This window comes from Scyliorhinus torazame, chromosome 26 (assembly GCF_047496885.1).
Source record: "Scyliorhinus torazame isolate Kashiwa2021f chromosome 26, sScyTor2.1, whole genome shotgun sequence".
Taxonomy (NCBI): domain Eukaryota; kingdom Metazoa; phylum Chordata; class Chondrichthyes; order Carcharhiniformes; family Scyliorhinidae; genus Scyliorhinus; species Scyliorhinus torazame.
This window is the reverse complement of record NC_092732.1, coordinates 29,911,877-29,912,757: the sequence shown is the minus strand read 5'-3', so window position 1 is coordinate 29,912,757 and position 881 is coordinate 29,911,877.

Here is an 881-nt window from a genome sequence, read left to right as displayed (position 1 = left end):
GATGAGGCAAAAGGGGGGGGACGCGCGGCTCTGTCCGGTGGGAACTGACCGCCCTTGTTGCCCGCTTTCCTCCCTTGCAGGTCGCCCGGAAGCTGGTGATCATTGAGAGTGACCTCGAGCGCACAGAGGAGCGTGCCGAAGTGACAGAGTCGTAAGTATTCCGCCCCCAGTGGGGGGGGCCACCCTCCCGCTGGCTGGCGAGCATGGGCATGGCGGAAATCCGGTCTTAACCCGGGAGGTGGGTCCTCGGCGCCAAAGTCCTGAAAATCTGGTTGGTTTCCAGCAGCGGGCTTCGCCAGTGAGTTGTGGGGGGGGGGCTCTCTGGCCCTGGGGTAGCAGTCAGGGGTCAAGCTTGGGCCCGCAGAGGTCAAAGCGTCCCCAAGCCCCGCTTGGGATCGGTTACCTCGCGAGATAAGTCCGCTGTGGCAGAACCTGCGCTTGTACTCCTTTCCGCCATGGCGTTATGGCGCTCCCGCCTGGAGTAGCTGCTGCTGTTTAGGCCAAGCAGGGAACGCCCGCCGCCAGCGGGAAATTCCCCGTCTCCCCATCATCCACCCAGCTTCCAGAGGCAGTTTGCCTCGGACAGTGTTGAGGAATGCCTGACTGTAAAGTTTGACGCCCGATTTGATTCCGGGGCGGTCCCTTAGGGGTTCCCGGTCCGTGTTTTAGAGAGGGGGTGTCTGGCTTGCACGCTTTGGAAAACCAATTACATTTTTGGGAACTTTTGGCGGTGCAGTGAAGGTGTCACTTTTCTGAGCAGATTCCAAATGGGGGTCACCTGATAATGAATCCATGCCAGTCCCCTGCCAGCTGAAGGTGCTGCCTCTGTCTAGAGCACAGCTCCATCCGCATAAGTAACCTGGTGGCCTTGCGCTAACCTC